The sequence below is a fragment of the Elephas maximus genome, chromosome 12, assembly GCF_024166365.1.
Source record: "Elephas maximus indicus isolate mEleMax1 chromosome 12, mEleMax1 primary haplotype, whole genome shotgun sequence".
In the NCBI taxonomy this organism is placed as follows: Eukaryota; Metazoa; Chordata; class Mammalia; order Proboscidea; family Elephantidae; genus Elephas; species Elephas maximus.
In genome coordinates, this window is record NC_064830.1 from 90,118,512 (window position 1) to 90,143,903 (window position 25,392).

General features: G+C 42.2%; 1 long non-coding RNA gene across 2 annotated transcripts in view; it reads right to left on the bottom strand.

Moving 5' to 3' along the window:
* Positions 1–601: 601 nt before the first annotated feature.
* Positions 602–25,392, bottom strand: part of LOC126087258 (uncharacterized) — a 37,199-nt gene continuing 12,408 nt past the window's right edge. For both annotated transcript variants that reach the window (XR_007519694.1, XR_007519693.1), the window contains exon 3: positions 602–8,588. This is a non-coding gene — a long non-coding RNA (uncharacterized LOC126087258). The remainder of the gene's footprint in view (positions 8,589–25,392) is intronic.

Here is a 25,392-nt window from a genome sequence, read left to right on the forward strand (position 1 = left end):
ATACTAGGAAGCTGCCAGATTTTTTTCGTCCTCCTTTCCACAATGCTGTATATGTTGCATTCCGTTTAACACATGTGTACTGGATCAAGAAAAAAAGAACGAAAAAACCAAACTCACTGCCTTAGAGTCAATTTCAACTCATAGTGACTCTATAGGACAGAATGGAACTGCTCCATAGGATTTCCAAGGCTGCAAATCTTTGCAGAAGCACACTGCCACATCTTTCTCCCACAAGAAAAAAGCAGAAGGCCCTAAAGACCTTTTCTCCCTCTATACCAGAGGCCTCAAATGTCAGTAATGGCCAGCCAGGCAATATAATAATGATTGTCATAGCTAATTATAGCTTTATTGAGTATTTACATGTGCCAGACACTATTTTAAGTGGTTTACCTTCACCATCTCATTTAATCTAACACCTATACCAAGGAGATAATGTTATTATTTCCATTTTATAGATAAGAAATTCAAGCTAATAAATAGTAAAACTGGGATTTGAATCCAGGCTGTCTGACTCCAGAACCTAAGCTCTTAACCTCACTATCATGTGTAATTAACAATCAAGAGGTTTAATCTCTTATGTGTTGAATAAACAACAACAAAGTCCCATGAAATAAAATACTTAGTAATACAAAGAGATACATGAGAAACAGTTTTATTGGAAATATTCTAACAGATTTTCTGAATAATCAAAAAAATAAATAAGTACAGAGGATATGAACATATAAATTTTTTTACCCTGCAAACAATATACCTTCAAGTTTCATGGATAGTGACAGAAGTCAATAAATATTAAGCTACAGAGCATATTGTGACAAATTTTGAAAAGCAGGAATTGTAGAAGCCAGTCTTTGATCACAATACAACTAACAATAATACAAAACACATCACTTGGAAATTTAAAAACACAAATAACATCTCAAATTACCCTTAGGACAAGAAGTAAATCAAGAATAAAACACAGACTGAAAATAATTAAAACAAAACAAACAAAAACAAGGAATACAGCCAAAGCTATATGCAGAGGTAAATTAATAGCATTGAATACTTTAGTGTCAAAAAGAGGGAAAAATAAAACTAATGAATTAAGCATGCAAGCTAAGATTTTGGAAAAGGGTAAAAAACAGTCTCCCAAAAATAGGAGAAAGGAAATATTTAAATTAGAAAGCAGGAAAAAACACCCACCCAGAATCCTAAGGGCAGACGGATGTGCTTTTATGCCTATGGACAGGGAAGTACTTGGCAGTGTTCCGTGTGAAGCTGGTCCCTTGACATGTGTCTCTGATCCTCTCCCCTTCTAACTGGTCATGCTCTGCCTGATATCCTCATCTACTCCCAAGGCTCCTTTCTCTGCGATACCACCTATCTTTTACACGGTGGGCCTGTATTGTGGCACTCTACATGTTGCTCTACGGTTAATTATTTCTACTTGTGACTTCCTTACTATCAGACTTCAGGTCCTCAGGGAACGAACCATGTTCTGATCATCACTGTATCCCTCAGGCCTGGCATGTGTCGGGCCCTTAATAAATGTTTGCTGAATAGAAGAATGAGTGGATGGGCTCAAGTACTGATTCCTAAGTTGCATATGGACCCCAGAGTTGCTCCTCCCTTCACTACCAGCCATAGCCCCTAAACCGATTATCAGGAGGCCTGGAATGAATTAGTCTAAGAAAAAGAGGTCTAATGGAGTATTATATAATCAATAATGATTCTGTTTACAATGCCAGTAAAATAAATATGAAGTGGGGTTATTATTTTTTTATTTCTTCTTTTCCACTGAGTGATAAAATATTTCTTTTGTGAATTGGAAAACTGTCCTTTTCACCCTTAAGACTTAGTTCATATGCTACCTCCGCCAGAGCCTTTCCTGATTTCTCTAATCAGGAACCATCTTGTCTTTCCTGGGCTTCTGGAGCATCTGCCGCTCCCTCTGGTCTCTTAAAATTTCTGCCTTTGGTTATTTTTGTCTCCAAATGGGCACCCTCTGGGCAGGATTGCAGGTCTCCTGCACAACATTACCCCTGGTAAGTTGAAGATGCACTAGGAAGTTCATCAAGATTCAAATTCACTTCATCATTTTGCAACCATCATGATAAAGACTGATTCAGGAAAGAATCATCGATAGATGTTAAATCTCATCTATTTAACATTTGACTTGGAATAGGACATCAACATGGTCCTGAAGTATCTTCCCATAGATTTATTATTAGTTATAAGGAAAAAAATGATAACTACTGTTTGGAAAAATCAGACAACACCTTGACTAGGGAATCAAAACTAACATCATCAATGGGGGCAGCTAGACTTCCTGTACTTCTACATATTACATTGAGAAGAACACAGTATCACTTATGCAGCCTTCCAGCCAGGAATGTAACCCATATACAATAATGAAGAAACATCAGATAAAACCAAAATGGGACCATTCTATTAAAATAAAGGTGGAGACCTCATTCATCAGTAATGTCAATGTCACTGAAGACATATAAAGAGGCTAAGTAACTATTCCAGATTAAAGTAGACTAAAGAGAAGTAACAACAATCCAATATATCCTAGACTGGATCCTGTACTAGAAGGTGAAAATACTACATAAGGGACATTATTGGGGCAACTGACACAACAGGCATACAGATGATAACCTAGATATTGTACTACATCACTGTTAAATTTAGCGAGGTGGATAACTACACCAAGGTTAAAAAAAAAAAGGAAACCCGTTGCTGTCGAGTCAATTCCAACCAAGAGCAACCCTATAAGACTGAGTAGACCTGCCCCATGGGGTTTCCAAGGAGCGTGGATTTGAACTGCCAATCTTTTGGTTAGCAGGCGAATGCTTAACCACTGGGCCACCAGGGATCCATACTGAGGTTAGATAAGAGAATATCCTTGTCATGGACTGAATTATGTCCCCCCCAAAATGTGTGTATCCATTTGGCTGGTACATGATTCCCAGTATTGTGTGATTTTCCTATATGTTGTAAATACTGCCTCTGTGATGTTAATGAGGGAGGATGAGTGGCAGTTGTGTTAGTGAGGCAGGACTCAAACTATAAGACTGGATTGTGTCTTGAGGCAATCTCTTGAGATATAAAAGAAAGAAGCGAGCAGAGAGACAGGGGGACCTCATACCACCAAGAAAGAAGCCCCAGGGGCAGAGTGTGTCCTTTGGACCCAGGGTCCCTGTGCAGAGAAGCTTCCAGGGGAAGACTGATGAGAAGGCTGATAGAGAGACAAAGCCTTCCGCTGGAACCAACACCTTGAATTTGGACTTTTAGTCTATTTTACTGTGAAGAAATAAACTTCTGTTTGTTAAAGCCATACACTTGTGGTATTTCTGTTATAGCAGCACTAGATAACTAAGACAATCCTTACTTTTAGGAAATATGCACTGTAAGCCATTTAGGGGCAAGGGAACATGATGAATGTAACTTATTCTCAAATAATTCAGAAAAAAAGCAATATGCAAAACTATATATGGAGAGAGCAAATGACAAGGAAAATGGATAAAATGTTAACCATAGGTGAATTTAGGGTAAAGGATATGCAGATGTCCTTTGTAAGATTATTTTCTTCCCATTTCAATAATTTTTAAAATTATTTTTGAATAAAATAAATAAATAAAACCAAAAAAACCCAGACTCCTCACCAAGGCCTGAACAACCACCCCTGCCACCATCCCCAAGGTACATCCAAGCTTATCTTGATCACATCCCCCAGCATATTGGGCTCCAGCCACATGACTGTCTTTCAGTTTCCCTAACATACCAAGCTCCTTCCCACCTCTGGGCCTTTGTGCACCTTTGCAGGGAATTCTTTTCCCCCAACTCAGGTCTCAGGAATACAACATTGTCACTTTCTCAAAATGAACTTCTTTGACTTCTCTACCTAATTTAGATCCTTTCATGGAGCCCTGGTATGAGTCAGAATCAACTCGACGGCACTGGGTGGTTTTTATGGAGCCCTGGTAACGCAGTGGTTAAGAGCTCGGCTGCTAAACAAAAGCTCAGCAGTTCAAATCCACAAGCCACTCCTTGGAAACCCTATGCGAGAGTTCTACTCTGTCCCATATGGTTGCTATGAGTTGGAATCGACTCAATGGCAATGGGTTTTTCAGGTTTATATTCTTTGATAGCACTCTGAACTTTTTCTTCACAACATTTATCATCATTTGTTAACAGAGCTTGCATTTGGGGGAGACTGTTTAATGTTTGTCTTCTCCAGTAACCTGGAAGCTCCCTGAGGCCAGGGGTCCTGTCTGTCTGACTCATGACTGCTGCCTGGCACAATGCTGGGAGCTCAGTAGACAGCTGACTGATTAATGAGTTCCACCCTCTAGGTTTACACCCAGTGGCTGGCACCTCTCAAAGAACATACCCTGCAGTCCATCTCTAGCCCCAAAAACTGATTCAAGAGGCTTCCTCTGCGAAGGCTACCTGGATTCCTCATTGCTATGTCAGTATCTGAAATAAGAGGCCATGGTAAGAACGAGGGGCAACTCAGGAGGAGACGAGTATTACAGGGGAGATGATGGATTCAGACAGGCACCTGGAGCCCGGAGAGATGCCGAGGAGGCAGTGGGCTAGAGCAGGCTGGCATTCGGAGGGGAAGTCTGGATTAGAATGGGAGACGACCAGTAGCTGAAGCTGCAGGCATAAAGATTTCTCAGAGACCTGTGCAAAAGAAAAAGTCTGAAAGTGGAGCCCAGGGGACCCTGACTTAAGGTCTAAGCAGAGAACAGCAACTCTGGAAGCAAAGAAGCAATGACAAAAGAAACAGGAGTAGTATCTGAAGAGAGTTGTCACAGAAAGCAAGAGAGGAGGACGCTTAGTAAAATCTCAGTTTTCTTTTTCTCTGTTCAAGTTTAAATCTCTGGCACCTGGTGAGTTGAGGCAACTTGGTGGTGGTTAAGGGCTTGTACTCCGTCTGAATCCTGCCTCTACAACTTGTTAGCTGTGTGACCTTGGGCAATGGGCTTACCTTTTTAAGACTCAAAGTTCTCACCTGCAAAATAGGAGGAGAGCTAATATTTACTTTATGGGGCCGCTGTCGGGACTGTATGACATCATCTTTGGAAAGCACTTTAAACCATGTTTGGTCTACGATCTAAGGAATGAGTGTGCATCGCACGCGTGTGCACAGCAGCGGGCGGTGCACTGGTTCAGCTAATGGGTCTGTTCCCTAAGGGCAGAGTATCACACGAGAGTCACAGAGCCCCCCCACCACCTTTTTTCACATGCCCTGTTTCTCTGATTCAATTCCTACCAAAAAACTCTATTGTGGGTAGGTTCCACTTAACATCATCCTTACTCCTAAAGCTTTCTTCTGAAAATCAGTTTTCTAGCCCCCCACCAAGCGTGCCCCAGAGCTTGCCCACTTGATTGCAACTAAACCACATCTAAGAGCATGTCACACCTATCTTCCAGCTCACTATGGTGATGCCCCCTCCTCAACACAGCTACCTTCTGTGGGCAGAAGTACCCCCCAGGCTCCTGACTTGGAAATACCACTAATGTCTGCCCATAGCTTCTGACCAGCCCATCTCTGAAGGAAAGGGAAGTATGTGAATACCATTTCACAGTCTACAAACCACTTCAACAACATAATCTCCCTTTCATCCTCACAACTGCCCTGTGAGGTAGATACAGAAAATAACTATACTAGTCCACATTTATCAAGCATTTACAATGCACCATCCTCTGTGTTATGTTCATACGTGATCTCATTTAAACTTCACCAAAACCCTATGAAATAGGCTCCCACTTTACAGAAGAGAAAAATGGGGCTTAGAGTGACTAGATATTGCCCAAATACCAAAGAGGTAGTAAGCAACAGAGCCTGGATTTGAACCTATGACTGTCTCACTTGAAAGTCACACTTTTAACCCTTCTACAATACTGCCTTACAAAGCAGGCATATTATTTCTCAGGCAATACTCTACCCATTAAATTGAAGCTCAGACAAAGTGACTTTCCTAAGGTCTCCCAATTAGGAACTGGCAGAGCTAGGACCCATAAGTAGGTCTTCTGGCTCCAGGGCCCCTGAAACCATGAAGCTTCAATGACCGGGCTGATGATATACTTGATGATGATTTCTGCAGCAGACTTGCCTTGCCCATTCTGCTTGGACCAGAGTATTTCTATGTGGGATATCTTTCCTGGCATTTATCGGGAAATTTGTTATTCTGAATCTCGAGTCAAGAAACTGGGGAGATGGGGAAAAGTATTGTAATTTCTCCTGGAGAATTAAAGCTTAACAATCCACATAGAGGCATTACTGGTTTGAAGAAATTCACCGATGTCAAATCAAAGGCAAGAGAAGGAAACGCTGACACATGGAGTTCAAGGTTAAGGTAGACATTTCTGGAAACTGGGACAGGAGCACATAGGAGGGAAGTGGTCACAATCTAGTGTTTTCCTTGTAGCTGTTGCCATATTAAATATGTTTGTGGTCCTGCCCGCCACTAATGGTGAGTCATTTTTACAAATAAAATATTAATAGTGTTTACATCACAGTATGTTTTATACAAATTCTCTGAATGGTGGTCTAATAAGTTTTAGAAACAAATTAAGTCCTTAAATTGGCAATTTCAACACGTATTCTGTGTAGTGCTTGAATCTTGTTGAAGACTCAAACATTTTATTTGAATACTATTCAATAATGTTTGCTGGTATTTTCCAGTTTTTTGAATTTTTGTTATAGTCTACTATTCTTTCTAATTGCTACTAAATGTATATTTCTTACTTTAAAAAATACAGAAATAGTTAGGAAAAATACTGAAAGCATGATTTTGGGAATTCCCCAAAATTCCAGGTTTTCATTCCTGAATGCTGAAGATTAATATTTGTTGGGACTTTGGAAACCATAGCCTAGAGGAACCTGATGAACTTTCTGAAGAGAGGCCATGTTCCTTGGCCTCCAGGAAGACCCTGCACAGGAGCTGGTCATCAACTCTAAAGCCAGAGGTCTGAGAGAGGTCACTCTGGACATCCAGGGGCTGAACCTTGAAGTACTGGCCATAAGCGTGAAATTTCTCTGAAGCCTCAAGTTTCATTTCAATCACTGATGCAAATCTTAATTTTCATTTCAGGTAGTATTTCCTCATTATAGTATAAAATGTGTTTTATATAACTTGCCACTAAGAAAAATGGGTGCCACGTCCAACCTGCAGCCTTAACCCCACCGTGTACCAGCATGAGCAGTGCTACAGTAGAGAGGGCTGGGGAGTCGGGCAGGCAAACCTCGGTCTGAATGCTGGTTCTGCCACGTACTGGCTGTGTGACTTTGGGCAGGTCCCACAACCACTGGGAGACTTAGTTTCTCCAACTGTAAAATGCTAATATGAGAATACCTATGTCACAGGGATGTTGTGAGGATTAAATGAGATAACTCCCATAAATCACAGTGCCTGGCACAGAGTAAGCCCCCAATAAATGAGTCGTGATTTCCTATTATGAGAGACCCAGCGGTGGAGTCAGGAAGCACGAACTTAATGAAAGCCCTTGGAGCCACTCAATAAATGGCTCATTTGCTCTGGGTCTTCTCCAGGTGGAGATTCTCCAGGTGTGTTACAGCCAGCTCCCGGCTGCGCCAGAAAACTCAGCTCATTCCAGCTGGTTCAGGCGCTTCCCACCCCAACGTGCGTCCCGCAGTGCTCAGAGGCAGGTGACCTGGCTGCAAGTCCTCTCGCCCATGTTTGTTCCTCAGTGACCAGCAAGGCTGGCACTCTGGTGGAAGTTCTCACCCCAAGTCCTATAGGGTTTGCAAAGGCGGTGACACCAATAGCCCTCACCCTCCCGAGATGGGGCTGAGGGAGGGCAGGTGCTGCACGAGGGTCTGGACATACACACACCTGGATAGGCCTCTGAGTGACGCCGCTCTCGGGTGTCACCTGGTGTTGCAGGAGACTGGAGGCCTGCGGAAGCACTACCCGCGCTGTGCACTAGAAGGCTCCCCAGCAGTATGTACCCTCTGGTGCTGTACCAGCAAGATTTCCTCCTCTCTCCTGGAGCACAAGGCATGCTGAACTGTATGCACACTTGGGGCTGCTGGCGGCATTGGAGCGCTGGTGCGTGAGGAGGTGGGCACTGCTGCCCAAGTGCTCCCAGAACTTGAGGCACAGAAGGGCCTCTGGTGCTGCATCCTCAGGTGCTGGGAGAGGTCTGAGATCTGCCCGAAGCCCTTCCCACACCTGGGGCACCGGTGTGAGAGCCAATTGGAGAGCAAGGTGGGTGCTGTGACCATAGGTTGGGGCAGGTGTAGGGTTGCTCGCCTGCCCATGTTCCCGTGGTGGGCAGCTCTTTCTGCCCTGGGGGCATGGGTAAGTGGCTGGCATTTAGGGGCGGCCAAGGAAGTCCTAAGGGCCTCACCTTACTATGGAGACGGCTCACCTTCCCTTCCCCTGGGGGCTTGTCCTGGGTCCCCTCAGGGCTTTGTTTCCTCCCCCAGAAGCTCTGGTATCCGGCACTGGCACCGTTGGACTGGGCCGGGCATTTGTCCGGAGGCCTCTTCTGGGAAGGAGCCTCCTGATGGGCTCTGTCTTCAGGCCTTTTTCGTGGAGGGCTCTCCTTGTTATTCTCACTCCTGGATCCTGCAGGGAGAAAAGAAAGCATCTGGGTAGTGTTTCCTCTTCAACTCACCCCACTCAAGGCTAGGAAGGCCACGCCTTGGGAATCCCAGGTGGGCCACTTGCTGTGAGAGCAGGCAAAGGTTGAGGCAGGGCTTTGTAGGAAACCTATGGGAGCACAGTGTTTGAAATTAGGGCTGGGCTTGAATCTCAGCTCCAACACTTACTTGCAGTGTGATTATAGGTAAATTACATAATTTCTTCAAGGCTCAGTTTGTTCAACTATACAAAAAACCAAACCCGTTGCCGTCAAGTTGATTCCGACTCATAGCAACCATAAAGGACAGAGTAGAACTGGCCCACAAGGTTTCCAAGGAGCACCTGGGTGGATTCGAACTGCCGACCTTTCGATTAGCAGCTATAACTCTTAACCACTATGCCACCAGGGTTTTTTCAACTATAAGATGAGGATAATGATAACTGCAGCCTCAAAGGATTGTGTCAGTTTGGTCAGTGATGGAAAAATCACATTGGTTAAGGGTAGGGTTGCACAGCCGATTATTGTAAGTGCTGTCAATAAACTGTACACCTGTAAAAAAGCTGAGTTGGCAAAAGTTGTGTGATAGACATATTTACAACAATGACCAAAAGAAAAAAAGTAGCTACTGAAGCTGCTTACGTACAAACACTTCATGGGATCTGGTTTCCTAGTTTGGAGGTTTAGGGTATGGTTTTGGGGGACATCCCAGCTAATTGGCCTAATAATGTGTTTATTACTTCTGTTCTACCTCCTAGTTCACTGCGTAGCGCCCGGGGTCTTAAAAGCTTGCAAGCAGTCACCTAAGGCACAATAATTGGTCTCTATTCACCTGGAGCAACAGAAGAATCAAAAATAGGAGGAGGGGATGGAAAGTGTGGCTAATTTGCCTCCATAACAACTGCCTCCTTTGCCATGAGACCAGAACTGGATGGTACCCAGCTACCATTACTGGACATTTTGATTAAAGAGTCTATAGAAGAATCTTGATCAAAAGGGGAAAAATGTAGAACACAATTTCAAATTCTCACAGACTCCAAACTTTCTGGAGCCATGGAGGGTGGATGAACCCCTAAAACTACTGCCTTGAGATAATATTTAAACCTTAAACTAAAAATATTCCCTGAAGTCTTCTTAAAACCAAACAATAGTTTAGCTTAACTAATAAAAAATGTCTGTTTTGAGCATTATGCTCTTTAAGGAACTATATGGGATCAAAGTGACAACAGCAACTTGAAAGATTAGAAAGGAACCTTAGGGGGCAGTAAGTTTATGTTCATGGGGGAGCAACAACTCAGAAAAGGAGGGTGAGAATGGTGGCACAGCTCAAAAAATGTAATCAGTGTTGCTAAACTGTACATGCAGAACCTGTTGAATTGTTGTGTTTTGCTTAGTAAATTTTCAACAACAAAATGAAATTTTTTAAAAAGTAGAAAGTTAATATAAAGTCTTCAAATAGTTGTATTAATCTAAGAAAGATGATGTCAATAAGTAGAATTTCAATGAGTTTTATAAGTAGGAGAGTATTAACATATGGGTATTTTGTTTCCTCTATTATTCCTCTGTTTATAAGGCATAAATATGAACTTGTTTCTATCTGTGCAAGCAAGACACAGGGAACTGGGAGTCAGGTAACCCTGGGAAAAGTGAGGTCCCTACTATGACTGGACATAACCAGGAAGAAGGAGGGAGGTTTCAACACTGTGTTCTGACATGAACTAGCCATGTTTCCTAATGAGGACTAACTTAAGCATACTTAGTACCTCATCTGCTAAGAGAGTAGTTCTCAACATGGAGAGCTTTAAAAAACACTAATGCTCAGGACCTATCATAGAAGATCCTCAGATTCTAATGTGCAGCCAGGTTTGAGACCCTCCCTCAGGAAAAGAGGTCCCTGGGTGGTACAAACGGTTTGCACGCAACCACTAATCTAAAGGTTGGCAGTTCGAATCCACCCAGCAGCACTGCAGAAGAAAGGTCTGGCTATCTGCTTCCATAAAGATTACAGCCAAGAAAACCCCACAGAGCAGTTCTATTTTAATACACATGGGGTCGCCATGAGTTGCAGTTGACTCGAGGCAATGAGTTTTGGCCAGGAAAGGGGGCGGGGAAGGGTATGTGTGAAAACTCTTGGTGACCTTACCAATTATAAGTTAACAATTGTCTTAGAGTAACCATCTGTACTCTGATTAATGTAAAATTGAGAGATTTATTGAAAGAAAGACAGCTTGAGCTGAGAATAGACTGAACTCCATGCGGTGGAATCCAGTAATCCAAAATGGCAACTTAGCAGTCACGTTTTATAGGAAAGGAAATAACAGATATGAAATACGTTACTTGATTGGTATTTACAAACTGGGATCACCGAAAGACATTATTCAATTGGTAGTTCGTTTAAAAAAAAAATTTTTTTTTTTTTTTTAAGGCAGGGCTCCCGATGACAGGAACTCTTGAAGGATGGATTCCTGTGTTGGAACTTGTAAGAACAACTTCCTGTGCCAAGCTCTGTAAGGCGATTGGCTTAAGAAGGTTTACGTCTCTTTCTTAGATTGGTTACAGTGAGGAAATTACACTGGTAAGTGACGGGGGGGGCGGGGGGGTCGCAGTATTGTTACGTCATCATTACCGGACATTCCTCTCTTAGAAACAGTATGGAAAATGGCTGCCGAGAAGGTGAAAATGGAACCAGCAAATGAAGAATTGTACCCAATCTTCAAACTGGCCATTTCAGATCTTTTTAGGTACCTCAATTTTTTTTTTAATTCCCTTACACATAATGGAATACGTAGGTTTTAATAATGGCAACAGGCCAAGTCAATATATCATAATGGTCATGCAAAACTTGAATGTATCATCTCTGGGAAAGATACGAACGTTCAAAAATTAATACCTGTATAAAGAACTGATATGTATAGACCTTATTTGGACCCTGGTTCAAACAAACTACAATTTTTTAAATAGGACAATAATAGTCGATGTTAATGAATTATAAAATTATTTAGTTGTGATCATGGTACTGTGGTTTACAGTCCTTATATTTTAGAGAATTATACAGGAATAATTACTGATGTTCGACGGCAGTGGGTTTAATTGCTGATGCAATTATATGATGTCTGAAATTTGCTTCAAAATAAAAAAGGAGGGAAGTCAGCGGGCAGAGTATAGAAGAAACATGATTGGCCATGAGTTGATAATTGTTAAAGCTGAGTAGTATGTCCATGGAGATTCTATATACCATTATTTATACTTTTGCATATTTTTAAAATTTTCCATAATAAAACATTATTTAAAAGCATACAAAAGAAAAGAATACAGAGACTTAAAAGCTCCATCATGTACAAAACTTTACCATAAAAAAGGTGCTAAGCTTATAGAGACAAGTTTGTCAGTGGTTGCCAAGGACTTGAGGGAGGGGAAATTGGGAGTTTTTGCTTAAAGGGGGCTGAGTTTCTGTTTGGGGTGGTGAAAAACTTTTGCAAAAGTCAATGGTAATGTTTGCATAACATGGTGAATGTAATTAAGGTCACTGAATTGTACACTTAAAAATGGTTAAAATGGCAAATTTTGTTATATATATTTTATCACAATAAAATTAAAAAAAAAAAAAAGCGCTAGGCCCAATGATCAGTGGCTCAGGTTTAAAACCTTAAGAGCTGTGCAACCAGACCCCATGTTGCAGCCCAGAACCTGAAACCTCAACTTATTCTGAGAAAGTTTCCCTTTTCTTTTGGGTCTAGTAGGATTACAAGAACTCTAGGAAGGTATAAAAATAAGAACTGGTAGAATTACTGAAACCCTAGAAAGATGTAAAAATTGGAACCTCTGGAAACTGTCAGGATCAGGGTAAGAAAAAAGTTAAACCCATGGTATTAGCACTTTTATAACGAGTTTTGATGGCAGGGTTTTAATAACTTCTGTAATCATGAATCAGCCATACTGAACTTGTATTTTCCATTTAAATTATTCAAGATAATCTAAATTGATCAAATTTGTAATCAAAGACTAAATATCCAAGAAAAAAAACGGCTTTCAATTTTTGTTGTTGAATAGTTAATAAATTGAACATTAAACAGAGCACAGAAGGTAGTGAATATCGTTCTTTAGTCCAGAAGGCTTTCAAATACAAAATAATCTATAGAGAGTCCTTGTGAGGGCTTTAAACAAGAAGATGGAGGTAAAGCACTTGGCAAAGGGCCTGGCATATCCAGTTCAAATGAGCTAATTTACAGGAAAAAGAAGGAGTTGATCGCAGGAGCAGACATCAGAGAATACAGAGAGGAGCTCTCACAGGCATGCTGGCTACCCCGCTGAGATTCATTCATTCATCAAATGCAAACTAAACACCAGCAACGTGCCAGGCATCAGAGATTCAATGGTAAGACAGGGCCCTGCTGTTTTTTTTCCTCTTTCCATGGTTTTCTTTCCTAGTCCCACTGGCCATCCTTCTCTTTTGGTCACAAACAACTCTCTACTACACTTTCCCTTCAGGCCATTCTCACCCTCCCCATGAATAGACCTTGGACATTCTAGGGCTGGCCTCTTCCCTGTTACAGGGGCCAGTGGCCTCACCACAGAGAAGCCCTGGCTCCCATTCAAGAGGTATACGGCAGAGGTCTCAATTCAGATATAGTTACTCAGCTAACGTCCACAAAAGCAATAGAGCACAGTGGTTAGGAGCATGGGATTCAGATAACTTGGCATAGGTTTGAATCCTAACACAACTTCTTTCTACTCATGACCTTGGGCAATTAACTTAAGTTCTCAGTTTCCTTATGCATTGTTGTTGTTGCTGGTTGTTGTCGCGTCAATTCCAACTCATGACCCCATGTGTGCAGAGTAGAACTGCTCCATAGCCTGACTTCCAAGGCACCTCTGGATGGATTCCAACAGCCAACCTTTCGGCTAGTAGTAGAGTGCTAACAGTTTGTGCTCTACCACCCAGGGACTCCTTATCTATATAAAAAACCAAACCCGTTGCCTTCGAGTCGATTCCAGCCAACCCTAGAGGACAGAGTAGAACTGCCCCATAGGGTCTCCAAGGAGCGGCTGGTGGATTTGAACTGCCGACATTTTGGTTAGCAGCTGTATCACGTAACCTCTGTGCCATATAGCTGGGATAATAATCCTTACTTGGCAGGGTTTCTGTGAGGATTAAATAAGATTAGATACATATGTGAGTGTGTGTGTGTGTGTGTGTATAAAACCTATATATCTCTCTAAATCTATGTATGTACAGGTATATAGATACAGGCACTGAGTAACATTGCTGTTGTTAGTGCTGTCAAGTTGATTTCTCCTCATACTGACCCTATGTGGCAGAGCAGAAATGCCCCATAGGGTTTTCTAAGCTATAATCCTTACAGGAACAGATTGCCGGTTCTTTTTCCCAAGGAGCTGCTGGGTAGGTTCAAACTGCCAAACTCTCTGTAAGCAGCAGAGCACTTAATCATTGTGCTACCAGGGCTCCCTGAGTAACATTAGTGGCTGCTATTATTACCTTAGGCCCCGGGTGGCGCAAATGGTTTGCACTCAACTACTAACCTAAAGGTTGGCAGTTCAAACCTGCCTAGTGGCTCGGTGAAAGAAAGACCTATCGATATACTTCCCATATAGGTCATAGCCAAGAAAACCCTATGAAGCAGTTCTGCTCTGTTAATACATGGGGTCGCCATGAGTCAGAATCACTCAACAGGTTTTTTTTTTTTAATTGCCTTATTATTGCTTATATTTCAGGATTTGCTCCTTGTAGGATCTTAGATATTTGCTTATGGATATAACCAAAAAATTAGATCAGACCAGTGGCAGAGAAAAATATACCAATGAAAAATGTCAGAAAGAAGGATTCTGGGGAAAAAAAATGTCTCTATAGACAACAGCCCAGGTAGGCAAGTGGTTGGAACAAACACAGAAGGTGTATTGGAGACCACAGGGTCTACTGGGATCAGGGCTGCCGCTCATAGTTGTGCCAGTAGTGCATTGCACAATTCCCGGTCATCATAGATTTGTATAGTTATTACAACAAATTTCCAACAGATGGCAGTAAATTGTTTTTAAAGAAAGCCAAACCAAAATGAAACAGGACCCATACCCTACTCCACACACAAAAACTAATTCAAAATGGATCAAAGACCTAAATATAATATCCAAAACTACAAAGATCATGGAAGAAAAAATACAGTCAATGCAAGGGACCCTAATATATGGTATAAATAGGATACAAACCATAAATAACAATATACAAACAACAGAAGATAAGCTAGATAACTGGAGTCTTCTTAAAATTAAACACTTATGCTCATAAAAAGACTTCACCAAAAGAGTAAAAAGAGAACCTACAGACTGGGAAAAAATTTTTGGCTATGACAAATTCGAAAAAGTTCTAATCTCTAAGATCTATAGGGAAATCCGACACATCTACAACAAAAAGACAAATAATCCAATTAAAAAATGGGCAAAGGACATGAATAGACACTTCACCAAAAAAGACATTCAGGCAGCTAACAGACACATGAGAAAATGCTCATGATCATTAGCCATTAGAGAAATGCAAATCAAAACTACCATGAGACACCATCTCACCCCGACATTACCAGCACTAATAGAAAAAAATAGAAAACAACAAATGCTGGAGAGGTTGCAGGGAGACTGGACTCTTATGCATTGCTGGTGGGAATGCAAAATGGTACAACCATTTTGGAAAATGATATGGTGCTTCCTTACCCAGTGCTGTTGAGTCGATTCTGGCTCATAGCAACCCTATAGGAGAGAGTAGAACTGCCCATAGAGTTTCCAAGGAGTGCCTGGCAGATTCAAACTGCTGACGCTTTGATTAGCAGCTGTAGCACTTAACCACTACACCACCAAGGTTTCCATGGTGCTTCCTTAAAAAGCTATAAATAGAACTACCATACAATCCATCAATCCCACTCCTAGAGATATATATCTAGAGAAATACTAGAAAGCCCATCACATGAATAGACATATGCACACCCAAGTTCACTGCAGTATTGTTCACAATAGCAAAAAGATGGAAACAACCTAAGTGCCCATCAACAATAAACAGATAAACTATGATACAGACACAGTGGAATACTATGCAACGACAAAGAACAATGAGGAATCTGGGAAACATTTCACAACATGGATGAATCTGGAGAGCATTAGACTGAGTGAAATAAGTCAATCACAAAAGGACAAATACCATATGAGACCACTATTATAAAAACTCATGAAAAGGTTTACACATAGAAAGAAAGAATCTTTGATGGTTAGGAGGGAGGGGACAGATGGGGAGTGAAAAACACTAAACAGACAATAGATAAGTGGTAACTTTGGTGAAGAGTAAGACAGTATACAATACTGGGGCAGTCAGCACAACTTAACCGAGGCAAAGTCATAGAAGATTCATAGACACATCCAAATGCCCTGAAGGACCAAGTTACTGGGCAGAGGTCTGGAAACCATGGTCTTGGGGGACATCTAGCTCAATTGGCATAACATGGTTTATAAAGAAAATGTTCTACATCCTACTTTGGTGAGTAGCGTCTGGAGTCTTAAAAGCTTGTGAACGGCCATCTTAAGATACGGCTACTGGTCCCAACCCATCTGGGGCGAGGGAGAATGAAGAAAATCATAGACACAAGGGAATGATTATTCCAAAGGACCAAGGGGCCACAACCACCATATCCTCCACCAGAAAGTGTCTAGCACAACTAGATAGTGCCGGCTGCCACCACCAACTGCTCTGACAGGGATCACAATAGAGGTCCTGGACAGAGCTGGAGAAAAATGTATAACAAAATTCAAACTCACACAAAAAAAAAAAACAGACTTATTGGTCTGGAGAAACCCCAAGAGTATGGTGCCCTGGACACGTTTTAACTCAGTACTGACGTCACTCCTGAGGCTCACCCTTCAGCCAAAGATTAGACAGGCCTGTGAAACAAACAATAACACATGTAGTTCAATCATGTATACGAGACTGAATGGGTACACCAGCCCAGGGGCAAGGATGAGAAGACAGGAGGGGATGGGAAAGCTGGATGAATGGAAACGGGGAACTCAAGGTTGAGAAGGGGAGAGTGTTGACATGTTGTGGGGTTGATAACCAATGTCACAAGACAATATGTGTATTAATTGTTTAATGAGAAACTAATTTGCTCTCTAAACTTTCACCTAAAGCACAATTAAAAATATGTGGATATATATAAAAAAGAAAACCAAACCAAATCCACTGCCGTAGAGTCGATTTCGACTCATAGCAACCCTGTAGGACAGAGTAGAACAGTCCCATAGGGTTTCCAAGGCTGTATATCTTTACAGAACCGTCCCATCTTTCTCCAGTGGAGCAGCTGGTGGGATTGAACCGCCAGCCTTTTGGCTACCAGCTGAGTGTTTTAACCACTGCATCACCACAGCTCCCGTTTTAAAGAAGGGGCACCTTTCTCTACTCACACCAAGTTGGTATGAATTTATGAACCAGCTGAGAAGTTGACAGCATGTGCCAGACTTGCTTGCCTTTTAGGCCAGTCTAGGATCTAAGAGAACTGTGGCAGAGAGGGCTTGCTGTCTCTCAAGGTCTGAGGTGAAGACAGGGATTCCTTCGTGTGGTAGCCTGAATTCTAAAGATGCCCCTTGTCTACCCCCCCCCCATGATTCCTGTCCCCAGGTGTTATTCAACCACTAATCTAGGGATTGCTGTGAAAGGATTTCCCAGCTGTAAAGCCCAAGTGGCGTAGTGGTTGAGTGCTACCGCTACTAACCAAAGGGTCAGCAGTTCAAATCCACCAGGCGCTCCTAGGAAACTCTATGGGGCAGTTCTGCTCTGTCCTATAGGGTCGCTGTGAGTCGGAATCGACTCGACGGCACTGGGTTTGATTTTGGTTTTGGTTACAGTCCAAGTCAGCTAATGCTAAGATATCACCCAGTCAGGTCAGCCCTTTAAAGGCAGAGTTTATCCTAGTTGGTAGCAGAGAGGAAGTCAGAGATTCAAGGCCTGAGGGGGATTTGACACTTCATTGTTGGCCTGAAGATGGAATGAGCCACATGATGAGGAATGAGGGTGGCCTCTAGAAGTGGAGAGCAGCCCTGGCTGACAGCCACAAGGAAACAGTGAACAACAGTTTTACAACCACAGGGAACTGAATTTGGCTAACAACCTGAGTGAGCTAAGAAGTGGATTCTTCCCCAAATTCTGTAGATAAAAGGCCCAGCCTGGCCAACACCTTGACTTGGGCCTTGAGAACCCTTAAGCAGAGAACCCAAACGAGCCCATCAGATCTGACCTACAGAATCTTAAGATAGTGAATGGGTGTTGTTTTAAGCTGTTATTTGTGGTAGTTTGTTACACAACAATAGAAAACTAATACACTTGGCTTCATGAAAGAGCTTAGCTTGTGAATACCTTCAGGAAAGGGCTATACCAGCTCCCTTGTGTAATGTTAGTAGGGAGAACACATTTTCCTAATGTTTCCTTTTATGTGGAAGGAGGTCCACTGGTATAACACTCCTGACCTTTCTCCATCTCCTGACTTACTTAGGAAGGAGAAATAGTGTCTCTCTAGATCAGCTCCTTCCTCTTTTCCTCCTTGAGAGTGAGGCTGCTGTCTAAGAACCTAGATTCTGTTCCATGTTCCAAGTTATACAAGGGGAGACCTGCGATGGTCCGGTTCTGCTTATGATCATGGGTGGGTAAATCATTAATTCTGGGATTCAGTAACATGGTTTAGAATTCAGAAGAGGGATATAATTAATGGGCTCCCTTAAACCTTCTCCCCTAACACACACACATGCAATTCTGGAAGAGCCTACCTGATCTGTTCACCTTTGAGCATGTGGAAAGAAGCTGAATAGCTCAACTGACTAGGGAAAAGGCTGATGCTTGCCCTTGAAGAGCACTGTAGGTGAGGCATTCTCTGAGTCCAGGGATGATGGTGCTGGGAGAAACAAAGGCAAAGAAGGCAAATCCACGTGCAGAACTTGTGTCTATTCTAGTGAAAATGAATCTCTGCCCCACCCATGATAGAGGCTGTGGAATGTTCACAACCTACCACCAGTTAGTTGCCTGATTCCCCTGGAAAATGGTCCCATATTGAGGGCTCAGTGTTTGTCTTACTTGTCAGCAGGAGTATTAGCCAGGTCAGCCTTGGTGAGGAAAGACCCATGCTGGTGAGTCCACACATGGCCTCCATCCCTGCTACTGTGGCCACTTTGTTCATGGGCCCCTTGAGCAAGCATGGAGTTGGCTGAGGAAAGAGGCTGACTGACATCCACAGAGTAAATCATTTTGTTTGCCCGGTTATTACGAGACTCCTCTGCAGTGGATGTCTAGACATTTCAGATGGGACACAAATATCTTCAGAGTCTGTGCCCATCCAGAGAACTGTGTCCATCCACATACTACTCCCCCAGACTTCCCTGTCACTAAGCTTCCAATCCTGTTCCTTCCAAGTCCCTAACCATCCAGCCAAACTATTAGCAACTGCCCATCAGTTAGTGTAGGTCTGTACTTCTAACTATGTTTCATGTCCCAACATAGAGGACACCCAAATATACTGCCCGAAGTTCTGGCCACTGCAACGATTTTTCTTCACCACTGTTCTTCCAGGTTTCCCAGAGTGGGACTGTGGTGCTGCAGCTGTGCACTGTGGATCATTACAGCATATTAGGCAGACTCATCTGTAAATCAGGATTGATTTTTTTTTTTCCTTCCTCAGTCAACTGGTCATAAGGAATACCTCAGGAGATCATAGGCATGGATTGAGGAAGAGGAGACAATGCAACAAACAAGACATGGTTGGGGTCAAAGGAGTCTGAGCCACTTGCTCATGTAAATGGCCTATACTTTCTGGACCATTTCAGATCCGGTCTGTTAATACCATTTCCGTTAATGATAGATTGCTGCTGTGTATACACAACCTTATATGGTCGGGTGGGTCAGACAATACCCCATTCGTGTTGGGAAGCTCAGGTCACAGTTACCTGATGCCCCTGGCTAGGTGTGCAGTCTCTGCCAAGACCTAGTAGCAAGGCAGAAGCTGTTTCTCAAAAGTAGAATAATTATCTGCAGAAGAGGGCCTAGATTTTCTCAAGAATCCTGGAGGTCTGTGCTTTGAATCTCCTATTGGTGCTTGCTCGAGGCTTCATATAGCATCTCTGTTTGCCATGGACATTCTGAGTATCATTGGATCTGCTGGATCATAAGAATCGAGTGGGGTTGCTGCATGTACTGCAGCCTAAACTTGCTGCAGGTCCTTCTCTTGCTCTGGTCCTCACTCAAAACTGGTAGCCTTACGAGTGACTCCATAGATGGGATATGTTGCCTCCAAAATCCAGATAGGCCTACCACGCATTACGCCACTTTTATGGGGGATCGGTAGGTGGTGTGAGGTACAACATCTTGTCTTTCACCGTGGAGAGGATATGTCAACATACTCCAGACTGCCGAACTCCGGAAAGCTTCACTAAGGTGTTGGGCCCTGTATCTTTGGTGGGTTTTATCTCCCACTTTAGTTTGCATATATCTTATTAAGGCAATTAAAGTGCTTGTTGCATCTTTCTCATCAGATTCAGTAATGTCAAGGTAGTGTACCAGTGTGATGCTTTGTGGAATGTCAAGATGATTAAGGTATCTGGGGACTATATTATGGCAGAGAGTGGGAGAACTGACATAACCCTGCGGCAACCTAAAGATATATGGTGACGGGGTTGGGTTGAATAGTATCCCCCAAAAGTTATGTCCACCCAGAATCTCCGAACATGACCTTATTTGGAAATAGGGTCTTTGCAGATGTAATTAATTAAATGAAATCATACTGGATTGTGGTGGGCCCTATACCCAATGACTGACGTTCACACAGGGAAGAAGGCCATGTGACAATGACTGGAGTGATGCAGCTCCAAGCCAAGAACACCAACGATTGCCAGTAGCCACCACAGGCTAGAAAGAGGCAAGGAAGGAGTCTTTCCTAGAGCCTTCAGAGGGTGCATGACCCTGCAGACACCTTGGTTTTAGATTTTGAACCTCCAGAACTGTGAGATAATTTCCATTGTTTTAACAGAAAATAACAAGTGTTGATGAGAATGTGGAGAAATTGGAACCCTCATTTATTGCTAGTGGGATTGTAAAATAGTGCAGCCACTGTGGAAAACAGTTCGGCAGTCCCTCAAAAAGCTAAACATAGAATTACCACATGACCCAGCAATTCCACTCCTGGGTATATACCCAAAAGAATCGAAAGCAGGGACTCAAACAGATTTTTACACACCAGTATTCATTACAGCATTATTCAAAACAGGCAAAAGGTAGAAATGACCCAAATGTCCATCAACAAACAAATGGATAAAATGCGGTATATCCATACACTGGAGTATTATTCCACCATAAAAGAAACGAAGTTCTGATAAATGCTATGAAATGGATGAACCTTGAACACCTTATGCAAAGTGATATAAGCCAGGCACAAAAGAACAAATATTGTGTGAACCCGTTTCTATGAAATATCTAGAAGAGACAAGTGTGTAGAGAAAGCAGATCAGGTTATTATGGGCTTGAGGGAGGGAGGAAGTAATTGCGTGATGGTTGTTTCTATTCGATGTGATGAGAAGTTTTGGAAACAGTGAGGATAGCTGCACAACATTGTGAGTGTGATTAATACCACTGAATTGCATACTTGAAAATGGTTAAAATGACAAACATTATGTTGTAAATATTTTACTACAATCAAAAGAGGTCCGTATGTGTTATCTGTGCAGTAAGTTTACAGAATATTCTTTATAATTTTCTCTATTTATAAGATTCTAATAAATATTTGGAGCCTTGCTGGTGCAGTCATTAAGTGTTCGGCTGCTAACGAAAAGGTCGGCAGTTTGAATCCACCAGCAGCTCCTTGGAAACTCTATGGGGCAGTTCTACTCTGTCCTAGTGTTGCTATGAGTCACAATTGACTGGATGGCAATGGGTTTAATAAATATTTTTTTTAACATTTCCGTTGTTTTAAGTCAAAATTCTGTGGTAATTTGTGATAATTACCAGTTTGTGGTAATTTAGTATAGCAGTCCTAGGAAACTAATATGCAGACCTTGCCAGAAAAAAAGCAAACTGCTTCTGGTAGACCTTGCATATTGGTATGGAGAAGCCAGTCTGATAGCTGTGTATGTACCAAATACCAAGGGCTGTTTGACTTGCACCAATAAAGATACCATATCTGGGACAGCAGCTGCAGTCACAGCCACCACCTGGTTAAGATTAGGGTAGTCCATGATCATTCCCTAAAATCCATCTGATTTCTGCACAGGCCAACTGGTGAATTAAATGGGCTTCTTTCAATTCTTTGATGGTTGCATTAACTTCTTCACTTCCCCCAGGGTTGTGATATTGCTAGTACGCTATTATCTTGGAAGTTTCATGAGCTTTTGCTTAGCCCTTCCTACTGGGAGGGGCCTTACCCCGTCAGTCAGAGAGCCAATGCGGGGACTCCACTGCTGTGCCAGTTATCAAGTTATCGCCCCTGGGCTCCAAATTCACCCTTTAGTACCTGTCCTGAGGTAATGGGTTGGACACAAAGTCTTTCTCCTTGCAGTGAGAATGATGTTAAGGTTTGTCAGTAGAGGACACTGGAGGGTCACTGCAAGAAGAGAAGGGGTGCTCTTCCAGGTTTTGTAGTTTCTGCTGTGGTTTCACTTTTCTTGATCTTGCTGTACAGGTGTTGTCAGTGGGAATATCCAGTGGTGCTCTGCCCCAGATGCATGACCAGAGCACGAGTTTCCCTGGTGAACTCACTGCCCCTAGCCAGGAAAACACCTTGCATGTGGATACCACACACCCCAGACAACATGCTGCTTCCCAGTGAGTGGACTCCTGCAGAGCAAGGTTTCTGCAGTAGCCTGATTTTCTTCATCCCTCTGCTCTCCCCGATTGTACTTTCTCTAGTGCTTAACTCCTGCAATGGCATGGCTTTCTGTGGTGCTTATCTCTGTATTGACAAAGCTTTCTCCAGCACTGGGCTTCTGAAGGGTGCAACTCTTTCAGTTCCTGATTCCAGCAGTGCCCAGTGACTGGCAGCTTCCCCTGGTACCCCAGCGATCAGTTTTCTAGCAGGTCAGTTGGTGAGGCACCTCTAACTTCTCTGCCATCCAGTGAACCACAGCCATGCTCTTTCCAGTGAGGTCTGGAACTCAGCCCTGGTGGTGGAGGACTCTGTTAGGAGCGCTCTTTCAGCCCTAGGGATTGTGCTAATGCTGTATTCTTTAGAATAGTCTTTAGCTTTCATTAGCTAATTCCATTACTCCAATCCCTTATTAACAATTCTTTATATTAAACTTTCCCATCGTGTGGCGCCTGTCCTCTGACTGGACCTTGCCTAATACAGTTATTGGCACTTGGAGGGTTCTCAGGAGAAAGACCCTAAAGATGGGATTTTGTGACTGATTTGGTCACACCCTTGAGCTTGAGCACTTTGCTAAACTCCTTGCCAGTGGAAAATGGGATGCTAGTAATCCAAGCCATGCAATGACATCATAGTTAACCAAGCTGTCAACTGTGGTTGATCGGGATAAAGTTCCAAATGATACACATGCCTTGCGAGTCCAACTGGCTGCTGCCCGTGACCGTGACAGCAATCGTAATAACTAAGGACTGTGGTATGGGATGAATTCTTTTCAGTGCACTTGAGTAGTTACAGAGAGAAAATGACAAGCTTAGGTCTATTAACTCTCTACTCAAGTCTCAGTCTGAGAACCAGAAACTTCCATGACAGATACAAAACAATCTCATTTCTTGTAGACTCGGGACTCATAGTGCTAAATATAAAACGTAAAATTTAATCGTGTTGGTTGCTGAATTATAGAAACAGTTGAATTCACAGTGTCATTAAATTTGTCATATGAAAATGAGGGCATTGATTAGGAAGACTGGGATCCAGGAATTTGGAATGGTCCATCTGCTTGAACCCAGATGAAACTAACGGTCTTGAACTCCCAAGTCTCCCTGAGTCTTCCTTACCAACAGAAGTAGCTTGTCCTATGTTGAATTGGCAAATGTTGTGTTATATACATTTTTACAATTAAAAAAAAAAGGTAGCTTTCCCTCCAGGGTATGAGGAGACTAGCTTTCCTTTGCCTGAAAACCTTGTGATAACCTCACCTGGGGTACATGCCTTGAAAGGGGATGCTTACTCTCAAAATCCACTGCCACTAAAACCTTAATGCTTCAGGGGAACAGGTACACTATGTGACCCAGGAGGAGACAGTTTATGCACCAAAGGAATTGCAAGCCATTGCTACTTACTATATACCAGCAGACACCTGGAGAGTGTATGAGAATGGATTCTAAGGGTGTTAGACCAATGAGGGAGAAATAGAACAATATTGATATGGGTGCACTTACTAGATATTCCAGACATAACTTTTTAGCCTGTGCACCTGAAGTTGGCTCTAAGCATTTACTTGGTTGGTTACCTGAAATTTGGACTCAGTGGTGGCCTACAGTTAGTGAGGTTAAGATGTTAGAGCTTTCCTGGCATCAGGTGGAGGAGGAAATCCAAAAGCTGAGGGTGTATGAATGTTGGACTGATTTTTCATGCACAGCCTGCCAACTATATTCCATGAGCTGGCTGAGAAGACACTCTTCTCTAAGGCATTGAGATATCCATTACTGAAGGAAGCACCTTCATGTTTGAAAAGCTCTCTGGTTGCTCTCCTAGTGGGCCAGTTACTGCTGTAGGGAATGCCACCATTGAGATGGGCTCTTTGTAGAGGTCTTTGACAGTGGCTAATTATTCACAGTATCCCTAGGAGTGAAACAGAATGGTAACTGACTATAGTACTGCTTAATCTATTTCTTTGTTGATCATCTAGTTGTTTTATCTATTATTGAAAGTGGGGTAATGAAGTCTACCACTGTTATTGTTGAATTGTCTATTTCTCTGTTAACTTCTGTCAGTTTTTGCTTCAGGTATTTTATGGCTTTGTTGTTAGATGCATGCTTATAATTCTTAAGTCTTCCTGATGCACTGACCCTTTTATCATTATAAAATGTCCTTTTTCTCTAGTAACAGTTTTGTCTTAAATTGTTATTTATCTAAGTGTAGCCACTACACATCTCTTCTGGTTACTGCTTGTGTATCTTGTTCCATCCTTTTAATTTCAACCTGTTTGTATCTATGAATCTAAAGACAGCGTATAGCTGGGTTGTATGTTTTTTAAATCCATTCTGCCAATCTCTGCCTTTGATTTGAGTGTTCAGTCTAGTCTATTTACATTTAATATAATTACTGATAAGGTACTATTTACAGCTGTCGTTTTGCTATTTGTCTTCTATATGCCTTATATCTTTTTTCTTCCACTATTCTACCTACTACTACCATTTTTTGTGTTAAATATTTTCTAGTATACTATTTTAATTCTCTGTTGTTTCTTTTACTCTAATCTTTTATCTTCTTAGTGGCTCCCCTGGAGATTGCAGCCAGCATTTTAACTTAAAAGAATCTAGTTCATATTAATGCCAACTTAATTTCAATAGTATAAAAAAAACTTTGCTCCTGTATCACTCCATCCCTACTTCTCATTTGAGCTATTAGACCTTTGTACATTTTAAGCCCATCAACACATTTTAAAATTATTGCTTTTTACAGTTGTCTTTAAAATCTATAGATGAAAAGTTACAAAAAATACATGTATTCTGTCTTTTCTATTTCCCTATGTAGCTTCCTTTACTGATGTACCTTATTTCTTTGGGTAGATTTGAGTTACTGTCTAGTCCTTTCATTTCAACCTGAAGGAACTCCCATTGTA